Genomic DNA, 21397 nt, shown 5'->3' with positions numbered 1-21397 from the left:
AACAAGGGGATTAGGAAAAAATTTCCGAGTTTGAGTGCAAGATAGCTGAAGACTCTTACCAATGGCAAACAGAAGACCCAACAATACAGAAAGTCATGAGGTTGCTCACAGAATCTGCTCTTGTTAAGATGGATTGTTGGGGAGGGGAGAAAGGATACCTAACTACAGTTCCTTAAAGTGATAGCATCTTTCAGGTCTGATGGTGACTAACTAGGATGTCAGTTTAACTCAGCCAGACGAAGCATTGCCTGCAGCAAGTTGTCTTTATATCAGCACTCATGGCTTAACCACACACACTTACAGAAATAAGGGAAACATTTAATTGTGATTAACCTTTTAATTAGCTTGACATTTAAGAATGGCCCTTGAGTGTAATTACCTGTATAGAACACTACCTATACAGAGTACCTCTGCTGGCATGGCATCAACTAAAAGCAGTCCAAGATCTCTCTGCTGTCAGGTTATGCAGATATTTACACAAAAGCCTGTCAGCACTACATAATGGAATCTATTAGATTTTATTTGAGCATGCTTTTAATAGATTAAAAGTGAAAACATTTAGAAAAGGCAAAGCGGAAAAGAAAATAACTGGAGATTATTTCTCTTCTGAATCCAATACAAGTGAAGCAAGTTTTTGTCTTCATGCCCCAGAAGAGGTCCAGTTGATGCTGATATACATATGCCAGACTTCAGTTATGAATGCAAAACAATATCAAATGCTGGTTTCAGACTATAAATGTGCAGGTTAAAAGCAAAATTGCTTGCCCAAACTAAATAACCTGAGCTGCTCTTAAGCAGACTCTGCAGTCTTCAGGAACAGTCCAGAATTTATTGTGCGGCCTGAAATTGTCAAAACGAACGTCATTGTAATGATGCATCACTGGCACATGCCATTATGGCACAAGTGACATTTTATTCTCACATGATTTCAGCATCACTGGCAAGGCCAGCATCTGTTGCCCATTCCCAATTGTTCACAGGAAGGAGCCACCTTCTTGAACCGCTGCAGTCCATCTGGTGTAGGTACACTCAGCATTGTAAAGAAAGTTGCTCCAGATTTTTGACCCAGTGACAATATAGCACCAAGTCAGGATGTTGAGACTTGGAAGGAAACTTGCAGGTTGCAGTCTTCAGATGAGTCTGCTGCCCTTGTCCTTTTAGATGGTAAGGGTCACAGGTTCGGAAGAAAGAATCTTGGTGAGTTGCGGCAGTGCATTTTGGTTACGGTACACACTGCTGCTACTGTAGTGTTGAAGGGAGTGAAGGTTTAAGGTGATGAATGGGGTGATCAAGTGGGCTGCCGTGTCCTGGATGGTGTCGAGCTTCCTTACTGTTGTTGGAGCTGCACTCATCCAGGCAATTGGACAGTATTCCAGCACACTCCTGACTTGTGCCTTGCAGATGGTGGACAGGCTTTGAGTCAGGAGGAAATCCCAGCCTCTCACCTGCTCTTGTCGTCACAACTGGACCAGCCACATTAAGTTTCTGATCAATGGTAACCCCTCCAGGATGGTGATGGTGGGGGTATTCAGCGACGTTAATAAAATGGAATGTTAAGGAGAGAGGAGATTCTCGGTGGAGATGGCGATTGCCTGGCACCTGTGTTACACAAATGTTACTTGCCACTTATCAGCCCAAGCCAAAATGTTGTCCAAATCTTGCTGCATCTAGACATGGACTGCTTCAGTACCTGAGTCGTCGTGAATGGTACTGAACATTGCACAGTGAACATCCCCACTTTTGACCATATGATGGAGGGATGGTCAGTGATGAAGCAGCTGAAGATGACTGGGCCTAGGACACTACGCTGAGGAACTCCTGCAGTGATGTTCTGGGGCTGAGATGATTGACCAACAACCACAACCATCTTCCTCTGCACTAGGCATAACTCCAACCAGTGGAGAGATTTCCCCCAATTCCCATTAACTCCAGTTTTGCGAGAGCTCCTTGATGCCATACTCCGTCAAATGCTGCCTTGATGTCAAGGGCAGTCACACTCACTTCACCTCTGGAGTTCAGCTCTTTTGTCCATGTTTGAACCAAGGCTGTAATGAGGTCAGGAGCTGGTAAGCAGGTTATTGCTGTACAAGTGCCACTTAAATAGTGCTATCGATGATGCCTTACATGACTTAGATAATTGAGTGTAGAGTGATGGGGTAATAATTGGCCAGATTGGATTGGTCCTTTGTGGTCAGGACATCCCTGGGCATTGTCCACACTGTCAGGTAGATGCCACTGTTGTAGCTGCACCAGAACAGCTTGGCTAAGGGCAGGGCTAGTTCTAGAGCACAAATATTAAATATTACGACTGGGATGTTGTCAGGACCCATAGCCTTTGTTGTATCCACTGCCTTCAGCCATTTCTTGATATCACGTGGAGTGAATCAAATTGGCTGAAGACTGGCATGAGAGATGCTGGGGACCTCAGGAGGAGGCCGCCAAGATGGGTCCTCCACAGCACTTCTGATTGAAGATGGTTGCAAATGCTTCAACCTTGTCTTTTGCAAGGGGCTGGACTCCCCTATCATTGAGGATGGGGATGTTTGTGAGTTACTCCTCCTCCAGTTTGTTTAATTGTCCACCACCATTCATGACTGATGTGGCAGCACTGCAGAGCTTTGATATGATCTGTTGGATGTGGGATCCTTAGCTCGATCACATGCTCCTTCTGCTGTTTAACATGCATGTTGTCCTGTGTTGGCACCTCATTTTAAAGCTTGTCTGGTGCTGCTCCTGGCATGCTCTCCTGAACTCACTGAACTAGGGCTGATCCCCCAGCTTGAGGGTCATGGTAGAGGGTAAGATATGCCAGACCATGAGTTTAGAGATTGTGGTTGAGTACAGTCCTGCACCCACAGCGCCTCATGGATGCCCAGTTTTGAGCTGCTCAATCTGCTGAATTATCCCATTTAGCATGGTAGTGCCACAAAACATGGACAATATCCTCAGTATGAAGATGGGACTTCATCTCCATAAGGACTGTGGGGTGGTCACTCCTACCAATACGGTCATGCATCAGCAACGGGTAGATTGGTGAGGGCAAGGTCGAGCAGGTTTTTCCCCCTCATTGGTTCCTTCACCTCCTGCCACAGGCCCAGTCTGGCAGATATGTCCTTTGGGATTCAGCCAGCTGTGTTAGTAGTGGTGCTACTGAATCAACCTTGGCCATAGACATTGAAGTCCCCCACCCAGAGTTCAGTGTGCCGTTGCTACGCTCAGCCATCCTCCAATTTGTGTGCAACATGGAGAAGCACTGGTTCATCAGCCGAGGGGGAGTGATAAGTAGTAATCAGCAGGTGGTTTCCTTGCCCATGTGTGACCTGATTCCAAGAGACTTCATGGGGTCAGGAGTCAATGTTGAGGACTCCCAGGACAACTCCTTCCTCACTGTATACCACTGTGCCACCACTTCTGGTGGGACAGGACATACTCAGGGATAGTGATAGAGGAGTCTGGGACATTGGCTCTAAGGTATGATTTGGTGAGCATGACCGTCAGGTTGTTGCTTGACTAGTCTTCAGGACAGCTGTTCCAAGTTTGGCACAAGTCCACAGATGTTAATAAGGACTTTACAGGGTTGACTTGGAAGAATGTGCTGTTGTTTCTGGTGCCTAGGACGATGCCACGTTGTCCACCCTGTTTATTGTATGACTTTTCTGTAGCGGCTTGGTACAACTGAGTGTCTTGCTCAGCCATTTCAGAGGGCAGTTAAGAGTCGAACACCTTGCTGTGGGATTGGGTCATATTATAGCCAGATCAGGTAAAGACAGCCGATTTCCCTCTACAGAAGGACATTTGGTTAACCAAATGGGTTTTTCCCCCCCTCAACAATCTGGCAATTTCATGGTCACCATTACTGAGGCTAGCTTTGAATTCAAGATTTATTAATTAATTGAAATCCCACCAGCTGCCATGATGAGATCTGAACTCATGTCCTAAAGGATTGGTCAGAGCCTCTAGATTACTAGTCCAGTGACTACCACTATGCCACCATCCCCTCTGGGGATGGTAATAACTCATGGCATTATAAACACGGTGTTATAATTTGCTAGGACTTTGCACCAAAAATACTATGGAGCAGGCCCAATGACAAGAATCAGTTTACTGCTTAAATTGAGAAATAATAATTGTGCTGCCCTCATTATGTGCCTTTTAAAGTCATAACAGTCAGTTTTGCAGCACAGAAACAGGTCCTTCAGCCTGTGTCTGTGCCAACAATCAAGCACCTATCTATTCTAATCCCATTCTCCCGCACTCGGCCCATAGTCTTGTATGCTATGGTGTATCAAGTGCTCATCTAAATACTTCTTAAATGTTGAAGGTTCCTGCCTCAACCATCTCTTCAGGCAGTGTTCCAGATTCCAAACACCCTTTGGGTGAAAAAATTTTTCCTCAAATCTCCTCTAAACCTCCTGCCCCTTACCTTAAATCCATGCCCCCTAGTTATTGATCCCTCCGCTAAGGGAAAAAGTTTCTTCCTATCTAAACTATCAATGCCCCTCAATTTTGTATACCTCAATCAGGTCTCCCCGCTCAGCCTTCTCTACTCTAAAGAAAACAACCCTAGCCTATCCAGTCTCTTCATAGCTGAAATTCTCCAGCCCAGACAACATCCTGGTGAATCTCCTCTGCACCCTCATCCTTCCTATAGCAGCAGTGTGACCGGAACAGTACACAGTACTTCAGCTGTGGCTTAAATAGTGTTTTATACAACTCCATCATACCACCCTGCTCTTATATTCCATGTCTCAGCTAATCAAGGCAAGTATTCCATATGCCTTCCTAACCACCTTAACTACCTGTGCAGTCTTCAGTGACCTATGATCAAGTACACCAAGGTCCCTCTGTACTTCCTAGGGTCCTTCCATCCATTGTATATTCCCTTGCCTGGTTAGTCGTCCCAAAATGCATCACCTCACACTTCTGAGGATTAAATTCCATTTGCCACTGCTCTGCCCATCTTACCAGCCCATCTATATTGTCTTGTAATCTAAGGCTTTCCTCCTCACTATTTACAACACCAATTTTCATGTCATCTGCGAACGTACTTATCATACCTCCTATATTCACATCTAAAATCATTAATGTACACTACAACCAGCACCGATCCCTGCAGTTCACTTTTGGTCACAGGCTTCCACTCGCACAAACAACCCTCGACCATCACCCACTGCCACTAATGCAATTTTGGATCCAATTTGCCAAATTGCCCTGGATCCCATGGGCAATTACTTTCATAACCAATCTCCCATGCAGGACCTTAAAAGCCTTACTGAAGTTCATTTAGACTACATCAACTGCCCTACCCTCACCTACACATCCTCGAAAAATTCAAATCAAGTTGGTTAGACATGATCTCCCACTGACAAAGCTATGTTGACTAATTCCTGCCTCTCCAATAGTTTCCCTACCACTAATGTTAGATTCACTGGCCTGTAATTACCTGGTTTATCCTTGCTACCCTTCTTGAATAATGGTACCACATTCGCTTTCCTCCAGTCCGCTGGAACCTCTCCTGCAGTTCTGACAGTGTCGAATGCAAAGTAATGGAAATTCTAATGTAAGGTCACAGACCGCTACAGAGGCTGCCTGACTTGGATATTTCCAGCATTTTCTGCTTTTCAGATTTCTAGCAGCCACAGTATTTGCTTTTATATGTAATAGAAATTATGTCTGATGAGAATGAGTTGCCAGTTCCCAGCCTTGAAACTACTATTCCAATGTGACTTTCGTAATTCAGTGTTAATCCCATGCATTGCGAATGCGGTCATTACTGATCATTTGCCCATTTATATCTTAACACCCAAGGCGTAAACCAAATATAACAGGGATTACAGACAGCTTGAGCAACTAAAGCCTCTGGTTCCCATGTTGTTTGTAAACCATGAATGGAAAGTGGGGGGAGGAGTGGGTGGGGGGGGGGTGGTGCTCACAGCAGCGTTGCATTTAAAATGAAGAAATCAGACAGATACAAGTCCTCAAGACAAATCAGCTCTTTCTGCAATTTGAATTAGTGCTCATTTTGGCCCATCAGTTCAACCATTAAAAACACTTCTGGGTTCCAGTAGTGTCACGTTGCAATGGGTTTTTTTGCTTTGGCCATTGGTAACACTGCTTGCAATTCACTGCTATGCTTGCTGCAGAACATTCCTATTGTTATTCCAGTAAATTATGGTTTAAATCACCACCGGAGAATCCGGCAGTAGAATGGCTCAACTTGTACAGTTTGGCACAAATACAGTCATTGTAGCCAATTCCAGGCCATTACATGATTACATGGATGGTGGGTGTCTGGAATTCACTGCCTGGAATGGTGGAGGCAGAAACCCTCAGCTCTTTTAAAAGGTACCTGGACATACACCTGCAGTGCTGTAACCTGGCAAGGTTATGGACCAGGTGCTGGAAGGTGGAATTAGATTGGGCAGCTAGTTTTTTTCAACTGGCACAGACACAATAGGCTGAATGGCCTCCTTCTGTGCTGTAATTCTATGACTATCAGCTTAGTTATTGTAAAACACCACATCAAATAAGCAATGCCACAAGCAATCAGCTCGCATAGTTAAAAATAAGGCTGTATTTGCTGACAACGCAACCACTTGGTGGTGCAGTACTTGCACATGTTCAAATGCAGACTCTTCAACTGGAAGATCAGTGTCTGCAACGTTCAGGCAGCTACCAGGATTAAAGATGACGCTGCTCACTATCATGGGAAATACTTATGGCTAAATTTTCTTGCCAAGTAATCTTACATTAAGTTGGATGGAAGCCCAGTAATATGCTGTGTAGTTACAGGATGTTAACCAACCCACAGATCCATTTAATATTCCAGTAACCCTATTCAATACAAAAGGAATTTTATGATTGAACACGATATCCAAAAGATTGCTTACAATGGTGCTAATAATACATCAAGACATGCAGGTCTAAAAGCATGGAAACAAGTCAAACACCAAACTGTTAGAGTAGTTCCAAACCATTTTTCAAATATTCTTCTCTGCAATTCCAGACCAATTACAAATTCAAAACTGAAGTGGAATTATCCTTTTAAACAGAAAATATATTGGCTAAAGAGTCAAACAAGTTAACTAAAATGGTGAAGTACTCAGGGACATAGGAACAGCACTAAGCCATTTATCCCCTCAAGCCTGCTCCGCCACCAATGAGATGACTGATCTGCAAATGAACTTCATATACCCATCAGTCCTTAATACCTTAGATTTTTGTTAACCAATCTGATTTTAAATTCAGGTTTTAAAAAAAAAGGTAGCACAAGAAACAGAAAAAGGCAGTTTAAGTGATCAACGATACTCATTTCACTAATGTAAATACTTCATTGCACAAACTGCAGCATCAATTGCACCAGCTGTCAAATCTAGAAATCTTCAACTTAAAAAAACTCAACTCTGACCAGAATACTAAGCAGCTCCACTACCATCTTCCACAGATGCCAAATCATCCAATCACTACATAAAAACCTGCTCAAGGAAACAGCAAAATGTCTTGGCCAAATTATAAGCATATTACTGAATAAAATTAATTATCCACCAAAACCAGGTGTTATACAATTTACAACTTTATACATTGCAACCACTCATACTGTACACAAGGATACCATATGGCCACAGTACGAAGGTTAGTAACCAACATCCCATTACACATTCAACTAATTAATGTCATCTCTTCCTGGCATCATTGAACTGACTTCATTTTGTAGGTTCCTGAATTCCTCTTGAAGTACAAACCTCAGCACCTTTAGAAAAACACAACTTAAAAACCAAGAGAAAACAAACACCCCAGTGTTTGGTCCAGCTTCTCTCAATGGCAGTGGGCCTTATAATGCCACTGCTGATAGTTAAATGGTTAATTTTTGCATTCTCTCATTCTGCTCATTAAATACCACCCCTACAAGTCAGAAAAATTCCATTCTTGACCCAGGTTTAATCCAAAGTGACTCCTGACGATGAAGACAGCAATCGCAAACGTCATTAGTACATGCAAATATTTGCTAGCTTGTCAGTACGAATGAGTGTATGACGCCACACAATGTTGTCTTCACCCGAATGGTACCCTGCTCCTCCCACCATTCTTGCTTCAATCGCCGCTTCACCCCGCTTGATCACTGGCTCTCCACTATGCAACTGCCTTCCCTCAGCCACCGTCCCCAGCTGCTTCCCCCCTCAGCTACTTGCTCCAGCCCCACTGGCTGCTCTCTGCCCCCCTCCCCCACCTTGGCCACTTGCTCCGGGCCTCCCCGCTCTCTCTCTCTCTCCCCCCCCCCACTCCTCTTCACCCACACCCCACTGCCCTCAGCCATTTGCTCCCGCCTTCAACATCTTTCTCTCCTCCCACCGCCCCCCCCCCCCCACCACCCCTTTGGCTGCTCAGCTTCCGTCCTTTTGGCTACTCGCGCCCATGTCCCCCCGCCTTGCTTCTTCGGTCGGCAGAGAACGATCAAACGTGGGAGCGAGTGGCTGAGAGGAGTGAAGTGGTGCAGCCTAGAGCAAGCGGCTGTGGGGGTGCAGAGTGGGGAAGAGGGTAAGTAGCGAGCCAGGAGAAAATGGCTAAGGGAAGGCAGCAGGGAGCAAGAAGCAAAGAGAAGCACAATGGCAGCAGGAGTGGGGGACTGAAGGGGGTGGGATGGAGGCGGTGATGGCAAACATAGAGGGGATTTTCAGGTTAAATTTGTTGAGATAAATTGAGCAGCACCATCTTTATTACTGGCAGCTGCCCGAGACATTGGAGACAGTGACATTTCAGTGGAAGAGGCTGCATTTGTGCATGTGCTAGTTCTGTGCCACCTACTGGTTGCATTGTCAGCAAGCATAGCCTTCATTGAAACATGAGCACTTAAAGCTGTGGGGTGGGTGGAGGGATGGAGAAATATTTTTGTTGCTTGCCATTTATAAATTATTGGGTAGTTATAATAGGGGGCTTTAATTATCCAAACAGACTGCAATAGTGCAAAGGACAGTGAGGGACAGGAGTTCCTAGTGTGTGTTCACAAAAATTTTCTACAGCAATATATTCCTAGTCTGAGAAAGGAGGCACTGCTGGACCTGGTTCTTAAGAATGAGGTGGGCCAAGTGGATCAAATGTCAGTAGGAGAACATTTAGGGGACAGTGATCATTGTATCCCAAGGTTTAGGCTGACTGTGGAAAAGGATAAAGAACAATCCAGAGCAAGATTAATTAACGGGGGAAGCCAATTTCAATGGGGCAAGAACAGATACGGGATGAATAAATTGGAGTCAGAGGTTGGAAGGGGGGGTGAAACAAAAAAGGCAGCTGAACAAAGGGTTACCTTCTAAAGAGGAGATAGTTCGGGCAGTCAAGTTATAGTCCCTTGAAGGAGAGAGATAGGGTAAACAAATCCAGAGCTCCCTGGATGAGAAAAGAGATAGCTATTAAGAAAAAGTGTACTTGCAACAGATGCCAGATAGAAAATGCTACTGAGAATCAGGCTGAATAGAGAAGGTTCAGAGGGGAAGTGAAAAAGCAAATAAAAGAGAATGAAAAGTGACTGGCAGTTAATATAAAAGGGAATTCCAAAGTTTTCTATAAACATGAACAGTAAAAGGGTGGCGAAAGGAGGAGTGGGGTGGATTAGGGACCAAAAGGGGGAAAATTATGCATCAAGACAGGGGAATAGTTGAGGTATTGCATCGGTCTTTACCATGGAAGATGATGCAACCCAGACAATGGTGAAAGAGGAGATAATTCAGACACAAGAAAGGTTTAAAATTGATAAGGTGGTATTGGATAGGCTGTCTGTAATTCAAGTGGATGAGATACATCCAAGGATACGGAGGGGAGAGAGGGAGGAAATTATGGAGGCACTGGACATAACTTTTCAGTCTTCCTTAGGGTGGTGCCAGAGAACTAGAAAATTGCAAACATTACACCCTTGTTCAAAAAAGGGCTTAAAGATAAGCCCAGCAACTACAGGCCAGTTAGATTTACTTCAGTGGCAGGAAAATGTCAAGAATCGAATAGTCAGGTCAAAATTACTAGTCACAAGGACAAATGCAGGTTAAGGAAAGACAGCCTGGATTTATTTTTTTTTAAAAAGGGAAAATCAAGTTGTTTTTTTTGAAGACGTAACAGAGAGGGTTGATGAGGGCAACAGATCTGGTGTTTATGGACTTCCAAAAGGCATTTGATACAGTGCCTGAGACTTTGTGAGAAAAGTTATAGCTCATGGAATAAAAAGGACAGTAGCAACATGGATATGGAATTGGCCGAGTGACAGGAAACAAAATAGTGGTTCATGGATTCTTTGAGTCTAAAGGCGGTTTGTAGTGGAGATCCCCCACATGGGTCAATGTTGGGACCGTTGCTTTTCCTGATATACATGAATGACCTATACCTTCGTGTACAGGGCACCATTTCATAGTTTGTAGATGATATGAAACTTGGAAACATTGTGAACTTGACAATCGTATAGAACTGCAAAAAGACATGGACACGTTGGTGGAATGGGTGGGCAAGTGGCAGATGAAGTTCAATGCAGAGAAATATGATGTGCTTCACTTTGATAGGAAAAACATGGAATCACAATAGAAAATAAAGGATACAATTCTAAAGAGTGCATAAATCATTGAAGGTGGCAGGACCAGCTGAAGCGGGTTAATAAAGCATTCAGTATCCTGGGCTTTATTAATAGGGGCATGGAATACAAGAGCAAGGAGGTTATGTTGAACTTATATAAGACACTAATTTGGCCTCAGCTGGAGTAATGCATCCAGTTCTGGGTGCCACACTTTAGGAAGGATGTGAAGGCATTAGACAGGGTACAGAAAAGATTCACAAGAAAGGTTCCAGGGATGAGGAACTTCAGTTACGGACAAAGATTGGAGAAGTTAGGACTGTTTTCCAAGAAAAGGCAGCTGAAAGGAGATTTGACAGAGGTATTTAAAATCATGAGGGGTCTGGACAGAGTAGATAGGGAGAAACAGTTCCCGCTCGTGAAAGGATCAAAAATGAGGGGTCACAGATTTAAAGTAATGGTTAAAGCAGTAAAAGTGACATGAAGAAAAACTTTTTCATGTATCGTGTGGTTAAAGGTCTGGAATGCCCGAGTGTGGTGGAGCCAGGTTCAATCGAGGCATTCAAAAGGTAATTAGAGTTATATGAAAGGGAAGAATGTGCAGCATTATGGAGAGAAGGTGGAGGTAGTGGCACTAGGTGAAATGCTCATCTGCAGATCTGGTGCAGACACGTTGGGCTAAATGGCCTCCTCCTGCGCAGTAAAAATTATGATATAGAAATTGTGTGCTTGCAGTAAATTTTCAAATTTCCTTTTCCAGAAGCAGTGAAAATTCTTCATGCCGATTGGGGTAAAGAAAATAAAAAGTTTTTCCTTTAAAACAGTCTTTCTGCTTTGAAGGTAAATCATAGTAAGCTGGAAAAATAGAATGGAAGAAAAAGGCAGAAAGACAAACCTGCACATGCAGCATCTTTCCCCAATCAGCTGGAATAAGCAGAGGATTTCAGGTCTACAGTCAGGCAGACTACCTGAAAATAAAACTCCATTTTCAGCTTCTCTCCCACCCCTGAAACTAATTATTTTACTTGGTTATAATTTAGTCTGTAACATTGGTCTAGATTCAAGTTATTTGATCTAAATAAATTAGGGAGCTCCAGAAGGCATGTGGATATGTAAGTGTAGAACCACATTAGCTGTCCAGAGGTGATACTTCTCAAATAATCAGTGATCTCAGACTAGTTTTCAGCGTAAAAGAGCGTGAATTTTCTGCAAGCACTCAAGATGGATTTGGAAGAGTTTCTGAATGAGTGTAAAATATGGAGTATTTGCAGTTGTATTTGAACTGGTTTGATCGCCTTTGGAGATCGAAGTAGCATTTCGCAGAATGTTTTTCCTAAATTGGTCCATGATGCTATGTTCTTAATACCCGAACAGATTGCACTCCTGGTGGATGGGGGCAGAGCGCACGAGTTATAAATGGACCAAAAAACAAGAAATGCTGGAACTACTCAGCAGGTCTGGCAGCATCTGTGGAAAGAGAAGCGGAGTTAACGTTTCGGGTCAGTGACCCTTCTTCAGAACTAGCAAATATTAGAAATGTCAAAGGTTATAAACAAGTGAGGCAGGGGTGGGGCAAGAGGTAACAAAGGAGAAGGTGTAGATTGGACAAGGCCACATAGCTGACCAAAAGGTCATGGAGCGAAGGCAAACAATATGTTAATGGTGTGTTGAAAGACAAAGCATTAGTACAGTAATATAAAAGCAAAATACTGCGGGTGCTGGAAATCTGAAACAAAAACAAGAAATGCTGGATTCACTCAGCAGGTCTGGCAGCATCTGTGGAAAGAGAAGCAGAGTTAACGTTTCGGGTCAGTGACCCTTGCATTAGTACAGATTGGGTGTTAATGGACTGAAGATTGAACAGCAGCAAGTACAAACATGACAAAAAAGAGTGGGTAAGCAAACTGAACAAAGATGAAATGAAACAAAAAAAAAAGATTGTAAAAAATGAAAAAATAACTAAAAATAAAAGTAAAATGGGGGGCCCCCGTCATGCTCTGAAATGACTGAACTCAATGTTCAGTCCGGCAGGCTGTAGTGTGCCTAATCGGTAAATGAGATGCTGTTCCTCGAGCTTGCGTTGATGTTCACTGGAACACTGCAGCAATCCCAGGACAGAGATGTGAGCATGAGAGCAGGGGGGAGTGTTGAAATGGCAAGCAACCAGAAGCTCAGGGTCCTGCTTGCGGACTGAGCGGAGGTGTTCCGCAAAGCAGTCACCCAGTCTACGTTTTGTCTCCCCATTGTAGAGGAGACCAGATTGTGAGCAGCGAATACAGTATACTACATTGAAAGTACAAGTAAATCACTGCTTCACTTGAAAGGAGCGTTTGGGGCCTGGGATAGGTGAGGAGAGAGAAGAGGTATATGGGCAGGTATTACACCTCCTACAATTGCAGGGGAAGGTGCCATGGGACGGGGACGAGGTGGTGGGGGTAATGGAGGAGAGGACCAGGGTGTCGCGGAAGGAACGATCCCTTCGGAATGCTGACGGGGAAGATGCGTTTGGTAGTGGCATCACGCTGGAGATGGCGGAAATGGCGGAGGATGATCCTTTGATATGGAGGCTGATGGGGTGGAAAGTGAGGACAAGGGGAACCCTGTCACGGTTCTGGGAGGGAGGGGTGAGGGTAGAGGTGCGGGAACTGGGCCGGACACAGTTGAGGGCCCTAACAGTGGGGGGAAATCCTCGGTTGAGGAAAAAGGAGGTTATATCAGAAGCACCGCCATGGAAGGTAGCATCAGAGCAGATGCGTCAGAGACGGAGAAACTGGGAGAACCTCAATGAATTTCACGCTCGCATGACGCTGAGCTCTTCTTCCACCGCCTCCGTCCTCACTTCTTTGACCAGGAGTCCTCCCCCCGACCAGCATGAATGTTTGCAAAAGAGTCAACAACTGCTCAGTAATTTGCTTTCATTTAGTACAATTTTCCCACTACACCATCCACAGCTCAAGGTTAAAAGGTCCACTCAAAATGCTGCCCTCAAACCAGCTGTTGGAAAATGCAGAAACATAGCAGAGGTCCACTCAAGTCTTCCATGTGCAAGAAAATTAGCCCCTCTGATAGTACCATTGTTAAACTAACTATAGACTGCTAACTCAAACATTTGAAGACGCAACAACACTTCCTCTTCTATGGCACAGCCTACTGGCGCTCCAGTGAGCTATACCACTAAACCACCATTAACATTTTTAACCACTTCTTCAAACTCCCTTTTGGGTGATAATGTAATAAATGAGTCACAGGATCCTCCAGTTTCTGGCAGCAAGACCATTCCACATTGCCAAAAAGGGAGCAAGCTAGCAACTATAGTGGTATTGCGATTATGGTGCCAGTCCAGCAACCAGAAAACATGAATTCAGATTCGTCGTCAATAAGTTTGATCTGTGGGTTGGTAGGAGAAACAAAAAAACACAAGTGGCCAGATCAAACCCAACTGGTTTGCTAATGTGCTTTAGGTAACAGAATCTGCCAATGCTACCTGGTCTAGCTTACATTACATGATTGACTATTGATGCTTTTTAAGCACACAAACCACTGCTTCCATTCATCATCTTAGGGTGACTGGAGATGGGCAATGTGACCTTGCCAGCACTGTCCATATCCAGACGACAAAAAGATAGTCTATATCAACTTATCCCTCTCCTGAGAAGAGGCTAAACAAAATACTTCCACTTGCTGTTAACAGTCCAAGAACAACTGAGCTGCTAGACCATTTAGCCCAATTTCAAGAAATGGTCTAGGCAATGCAATCCTTTTGTTCACAATAATATAAAACCAACTTAACACAAAGAGGAGATAGAGATACTGCAAGTATTACTGTGCACGTTTGTCAAGACTCAACCTTCTGGAATTAATTTCTGTGGCTGCACAAAAACAGCTCTCTACTCAACCACCTTTTATGCTGCATTGTGTCCATATGAAGGTGGCACTGCAAGTAACATTCATTATTAAATCAAATTTTCAAACTAGCTACTTGAACTACACGATTAGATGCTAGTCTCTACCCACTGCATTATAATTCTGACACACAGGAACAAGTCATTTAAAAAGCAGTTTATTTTTTTTTATGATTTAAAACCTCTAGATTTTTGGCTGAGGGTGGGGAGGGGAACATTCAAACCCACTGCTAACAGATGCCATTAAAAAAAATTCCGACCACCAAGATCCTTTGACAGACTGAGATCAGATTACAGATCTGGCTGGGTCATGCAGAACATAACTGGTTGCAGTATCAGGCTTTGCCCGAGTCTCCAAGTTTTTAAATCAAATTACAAAAGGGAAGGACAATGTCAGAGATGGTCCTATATTGCTCAGTACAATGCAATGAAAATGTCAGAACTTGCAGTTTCTTGTTCACAGTAGAAACTGCAAGTAAAAATAGTGATTGGGCTCAAGTTGACTTGTGAAAAATGTAAAGAGAATTATTTTGAGCTGAACTATTGCTGCTCCATAGAAATCAGATTACAATATGAACATTTAAAGGTAGTATAAGCATTTAAGAGAAAGCAATGCATAAAGTTAGGCAGGCTGAAAAAAACTCATTTCCACCTAAAATCAATTTTCAATCTGTGCTGTTAGCTAATTGCAGAAGTGCTACAATTGTCTGCAGGACCCTTAGGATGGGGATGAGGAAGGAGAGCTGGGGTTCCACTTGCCATTGCTATCCAGTTACTTGCTGTTAACTGCAAGAATGAACAGGACACAGCTGAACTATGATGCCCACCCCCACAATGGGCATCTAGGCTCAACCATGAACAAAGACCACTTATGCAAGGCACTGGAGGATCATCAGTATCCAATGAATCCACTAATGATTCAATGCTTTCAGGAGTTTAAAAATATTGATTTTTTGCAGCACAGTGGGCTAAACAAGAGCCTTGCATCTCTGGAATTCTGACAAATCAAGCCCACACTGATAGGCAACAGGTCTCCTCAGTCTGTTGGCCATGGACATCCCCTGAAGTGGATTTAGGTAGTTTCCACCTGTGTGGATTTAGGTCCACCACAAAACTGGTCCCAAATGGCAATTTCACTTAACAGTCCATGGGAGACTGAAACGGAGATTTTAAAAAATTCATACAATAGGGGACTCAGAGAAAAGCTCCCTCTGCTAATGTCCCTCAGACATTATTCAATCTACTCATACTGTGCCTGGGAGTTCTTGATATCGACAGTGTCTGAAAGGCACAGAACTCCAAGCCCCCCCAGTACCAACATCTCAATGAGCTTACTATTGTTGGGGTGAGGGGGGCGCAGATAGAATCTAGGTTTTCTGCATAATGTTACAGGATATAAACTATTATTAAAATGGAAGTCCTGTAACAAACACTAAGGGACAAGTTAAAAATCCTGGAAGCTTTGATCAAGTATATACAAAGTTTGTTCACTCAATGAATTGCACATTACTTCTGACTAAGCAAATTTTGAAGTTTGTCATTCATAACCAACCTATATATACACACACACTTGAAGCAACAGCCATAAACAGTTCCCCAAAATAAGGCATTCTGCTATATCATTGAAATCAAGTTGGATCAGGTCATGGTATGCATTGAAAAATTAGGCAGATCAGAACAACAAGAATTAAATTCCTCCCTGCCCTTAAGCTACACCTGGCACATGCTCACTATTTCCACATATTGGGAGCTATATTAAAAAATGGGCCTCATTTATCAGTCAACTTAATTCCAGCAAGGAAGACAACACCCAACACAATCGGATGTAAGAGGAGAACAGCAAAGGAACCAAACTGTACTAATATCTGGAGGAATCTGGTGAAATCCTTCCACTTGTTTTCAGATCTCAGATACAAGTGCAGAAAACTCAGGGAAATTAGGGTTTATCCATTTGCGATTAGTTGTGAGTGGTGGACCTAAATCCACACAGGTGGAGACTACCTAAAATCCACTTGAGGATGCCTATGGCCAACAGACTGAGGAGATGTGTTACTTATCAGCATGGGCTGGATTTGAGTCAGAATTCCAAAGATACAAGGCTCTTGTTTAGTCCACTGTGCTACAAAAATTCCATGATATTGTTTTTAAATTCTTGAAGGTATTGAATCAGAGTACAGATTCATGGATACCGATGATCCTCCAGTGCCTCGCATAAGTGGTCTTTCTTCATGGTTGAGCCTAGACAATGCCCATTATTCAGATTAAACTTGATACAAGAGAAAATCCATGATGAAAGCACAGATGTTATGTACTAACTCAAGGGGACTTCACAGTACAAGACCAGGTGTTTGAAGTTAAAAATTAAAAACCAAAACCCTGCAAATATAGTCCCTTCCAACTCACCTGAAACCTCGTGTCTTGTTTCATAATCAATGGTCCTCAAAGATATGTCATGATAAAACGATAAAGTTTATACGATCACAGATCTAGCGATGCAAGTTAAATCTAAAACTAGAGAAATGAAGGCTTTAAAAGGACGACAGCACGGGCCACTGGAAAAACCCAAGAACCAATGATCCACAAGGTAACTGTAGGCCCTTTAGAAGTTATACTCCAATGGCTGTCTAAAGATAGAAATTTTCTCTCACCACTCATCAGTACCCCATTCAGCTAGCTCTCAATAAAGTTGTGCTTCTGCACCAGTAGCATTGCTCCCAAGAATGGGGAAATTCTGCAGAAGATACTTCACAAATAGCTCTGCACTGAGTGCAAACATAGGTAACGAATGTTAAATATAGGTTACATGTATAGTACTAATGCAGAAATAAAAATCTTGTTACTACAAATATAAATGGGTCAAATTTTTTGTTGAACATTTGAATGGTTCACATTTCCACTCAAGAATGATCTCAGTACTGCTTAAATCTAAACATAAAAGGAAGTGTAGAAGCTGTGCTTTTTTTTTTAAACTGTTCTTGGTTTTTAGGAAATTTCCCCCCCTCCCCCATCCTGATGAATTTATATCAAGCACATTTCTAAAAGCCAGCACAAGCTATGCATACCAAACACACACAATCACGACCACTTTATATTTATGCAACAATTACAAATATTCAGCAGACAAAGTTAAAATAAAAGGGAAGCACTTGAGATTTATGCTCTGTTCCCTTTATCTAATAAATCTGGAGGGAAAAGGGTTGGGTACAGGGACATCAAACCTAGATTAATTCAACTTCAGCAGCTATTAACTGAGCTACACTGGGAATTTATAGAATTATACAGCACAGGAGGCAGCCGTTTGGCCTATCGCATCTAAACTGGCTTTGAAAAAGTGCAGTTTAAAAGAAACCAAACTTGGTGGCCTGTACCCAGAGCGGAGTGAAGAACTGAAATCAACTTGCCTTGCTAGCAAGGTTAGTGGGCAAGAACATTTATCAGTCTGAAGATTACTTCCTGCACCCTGTAAAATGAAGTTACTATCCTGAAAGCCAACTGAAAAGCTGTTTATCCTTGAAAATGTCTACCAAACTCTAATTCAAACCACAACCACCTCCCCCCAACCCAAGAATTTAGCATTTTGTCACGTGCCTCAGTTTTAGATTATAACTGCTGACACCTGCGGTCACTGAGACATGGCTATTTTGAACCCTCATTAGGATTATTGTTGATCCATTCCAAACTAGAGGCTGACCTTTTTGCTACAATTTTCAAACATATTTTGCTAATAAAAGATACACTTGCAATATACAAGCAAAGCAGTTCAGATATATACACATATATAGATGTTCCCATCATTGATGAAGCATGAGGTATTGATGTAGCTGCATATCAATCTTAAAGGGATACACTTGCTATCATTCCATATCTTTATATACACAGAATTTGAGTAATACTGTCCAACTGCATACGATTTTAGCCTGTCAAAATCAATCACAAATATTCACTTTACAGTATTAACAATTTACAGTTCATATCTGCACAGACTAGCTCTGGGATAACCTAACTTGCATTGCTTAGCTCCAATGTGGACAAACACACATTATATTGGAAGAGTGAAAAGCTGCTAAAACTCAAGTCTTTCGAAATCAGGAGGTTAGAACACTACCACATCTAGGATTTAAAGGAATTCACTGGCACACAAGATCTGTGCAGGCCTGTGTACTTAACTGCACAAGTTACAGCAACAAATGAGATATTTAACAATCATCTCTTCCAATATTTCTAAGACTACTCGATAAAGAATAACTGACAACTACAACAGACTCTTTGTACTTCATTATTTTCAACATAACTAGGATCACTTTTGGACCCAATCTACTCATGTAATACTTACAGAATGTACAGTTGTATTTCCTGTTTTTGTTTCATTTGACAGGCTGGAAAGGGAATTGTGGAATAGTGGTTCTTTGCTCACGCAAAATGGACTACAATACCCTGGAAATGGAGACATATGTAATTCTACAACTTTTTACTGGAATTATAGACTAACAGACCCACAGAATAGCAAAAGGAGCTTCAAGAAGGATCTCTACTTCAACATGTACAAACTCTGAAATGTCCCTATAAAAGCAGTTCACCTTTCATTTTAAACAATGTTACACCGAATGTGTGGCTTTACATCTGTGCAGTTTTGCTTAAAACACTGTCCACGCATGTAAATATTCAATTCAGTACAAAAAGTTTTTCTTAAATAGTTTACCAGCTTCAATTCAGCATATTCATCCTGTTTTATCACAGACCCAATATCAATGAAATACATACATACACAAACTGCACTGTAGTATTTACTTCTTCAGACAATGGCTTCAGAGCAATTAACCAATCTGTATAACAGTTGCTGGTAGAAATGTTACTTGTTCTGAACCAAGTGACAACATTTGTGATGTCTTTAATGTATACACATTAAAAAAGGCAAGTTTAAAGTTCACAACGTTAAAAGCAGAATCTCAAGAGTGGGTGGTGATTGAAGCATAGCAATAAATACATTAAAAGACAAGAAAAAAAGGAAAGCCAGGGTGAGAGGTAATTGAATGTAAAAGTTTATCCCTAACAAAAAAAAAAGCAGTTTACATATAGCTCTAGCTGTGCACTGTGCCCCGGATTTGTTTCGCAATAAACTCTTTTTTTAAGCAGCTGACTCAGTACAGAAACCAGGATGAACTCATTAGAAGCTTGTGTTGTTGTACACACACATTTCTTTTTTAAATGGTAACACATCCAAAGACAAATTTAAAAAAACAAAATCAGGAACAATGTACCATCTTAACTCCCTGGTAAGTTGAATCCAATCTCTGTCCCTTGAATGTTTAAGAAAAGTTCGCTTCCACCAGCAAGGCTTTTTATTCTCACGATTAAACTGCTCAACAACATCGAGGAGGGAAGGAAAGGGTTCGGATCGGGGTTTATAGGGTGGAAATGCCCGACTCCGCTGCCAGCTAAACTTGGCCCGACTCTGGCAGCGGACACACCGAACAAATTTACCTCAATAACCCGAACTTTCATCTCCCATTAAACCACAAGAGCAGGTACTCACTCGGCAAGAATGCAGATAAGAAGCGAAGTTTCTTTCCTCCAACTCTTATTTTCACTTCTCTTCAATCCCCCACTTCACTTCAGATTGAAAACTCCAGGCCCAAACCTCGGCCTCCACTTCCGCTTTCACATCTCAGACCCGCCCATTCCCCACTTCCGGAACTGCGCAAATAGCGGGGGGCGGGCGGAGGTGACAGGGGCTTCCCCTTGATTGACATCGCTCTTGGCCAATCATCAGCGAAGAGGTCGGCCAGCGCGCACGGTCGGGTGAGGACCGGCTACCAATGGCGCGACCGCGCTGGCCCGGGACGGGCCAATCGGAGCGGTGCTGGTGCATCTCGGGAGTTGTAGTCTTCCAGTGGTCGCTTTGTGCGGATGGGTTTCGGGGAAAACACTACAATACCCAGAGGGCAGAGCAAGGGAGGGCCTGTCGGCTTTTGGTGGTGTGAGGGCTGATTGACAGTGCTTGTCCCCTGTTGGTTGGGGCTCTATGTCCAGGAATGCAGAGCACTGGGTGGTGATTTGGAAAAATAACATTTGTATTACCCAGGTGCAAATGTTGGAATATGTGACAACATATTTTCAATTGGATCTTTTGGAAGCCTGTCAGTTGTGGCTCTGTTGGTAGCACTTTTGCCTGTGAGTCACAAGGTTCCAGGTTCAAGTTCCACTCCAGAGCCTGAGCACAAAAATCAAGGTTGGCACGCTAGTGCAGTACTGAGGGTGCTGTCTTTCAGATGAGACGTTAAAACTGAGGTTCCATTTGCTTGCTCAGGTGGATGTAAAAGCTCCCATTCCACTGTTACAAAGAAGAGCAGGGGAGTTATCCTCAGTGTCCTGGCCAAATTTATCCCTCAATCAACACCACAAAAAACAAATTATCTGGTCATTATCACATTGCTTTGTTTATGGGAATTTGCTGTGCACATAATGGCTCCTGTCTCCTGCATTAAAACAGTGACTACCCTTCCAAAAAAGAACTTCAATGGCTGTAAAGTGCTTTAAGACATCCGGTGGTTGTGAAAGGTGCTATTTAAATGAAAGGTTTTTTTCAAACTTCATTTATTGGAGTGGAACAGAATCACAGCATGGTTACAGCACAGAAGAAGGAGGCAATTCGGCCTGTGGAGCCTGTTCTGGCTCTCTGCCAGAGCAATTTAAGCTAGTCCCACTCCCCTGCCCTTTCCCCGTGAATCTCAGGGAGTAAAGATTCATCTCCGTCAGTGAGGCAAAGTAGGCAATATTGGATCAGCCGTCCCAAAGTCTGTTTTGATATGTCTCACTGCTAAAAAAAAAAATACAGCTTCAAAAGTGTTCAAGTTATTCTGGTTTGTCTCACAGGTTTAATATTCCTGATATTCAAAGTAAAAGGGTTAAAATTGGTAAATGTTCATCTGGGTGTCCAACATTTACGGAA

The 21397-nt window shown here is 42.8% G+C and overlaps 1 protein-coding gene across 2 annotated transcripts in view; it reads right to left on the bottom strand.

Annotated features, from left to right (window-relative positions):
• LOC137348156 (ras-related protein Rab-5C) overlaps positions 1 to 20133 on the bottom strand; it is a 39767-nt gene extending 19634 nt beyond the window's left edge. The window contains exons 1-2 of one of the 2 annotated variants that reach the window (XM_068013435.1): positions 19982 to 20133; positions 18782 to 18882 (exon numbers count right to left, since the gene is read on the bottom strand). The gene's annotated coding sequence lies outside the window, so the exon portion shown is untranslated. The remainder of the gene's footprint in view (positions 1 to 18781; positions 18883 to 19981) is intronic. The other variant, XM_068013434.1, reaches the window with a different exon arrangement.
• Positions 20134 to 21397: the final 1264 nt, after the last annotated feature.

Source organism: Heterodontus francisci, chromosome 33, assembly GCF_036365525.1.
Source record: "Heterodontus francisci isolate sHetFra1 chromosome 33, sHetFra1.hap1, whole genome shotgun sequence".
Taxonomy (NCBI): domain Eukaryota; kingdom Metazoa; phylum Chordata; class Chondrichthyes; order Heterodontiformes; family Heterodontidae; genus Heterodontus; species Heterodontus francisci.
This window is presented reverse-complemented; position numbering and strand designations above follow the sequence as displayed.